This window comes from Penaeus monodon, chromosome 22 (genome assembly GCF_015228065.2).
Source record: "Penaeus monodon isolate SGIC_2016 chromosome 22, NSTDA_Pmon_1, whole genome shotgun sequence".
Taxonomy (NCBI): Eukaryota; Metazoa; Arthropoda; class Malacostraca; order Decapoda; family Penaeidae; genus Penaeus; species Penaeus monodon.
Genome location: NC_051407.1, coordinates 16,350,447 through 16,350,742, shown reverse-complemented (window position 1 = coordinate 16,350,742; position 296 = coordinate 16,350,447).

Sequence of the window (296 nt, the reverse complement as noted above, 5' to 3'; positions counted from 1 at the left end):
ATATCAAAGAATTAAAACATAAAAAAACTGTACAAACGTCAGTTAGAATAACTCTTGCAGTAACTGTTGCAGCAGAAGAAACCTGGCCATGGCACTATCACCAGTGAGAAGGAAATGAGAGGTTTCTGGCCCATGGCCCGCGAGTCGCCTCAGCGCTGACGTCAGGAGCGATGAGGCAGTTGCTAGGGTTCCTCAGAGTTTTGCCTTCGTTGAATTGTGCTCGTCGATGAACAGATTTCCTTCTCTGATTATTGACTCCTGGTGTACCTTTAGTCCACTGCGCAGGCTAAATTAGT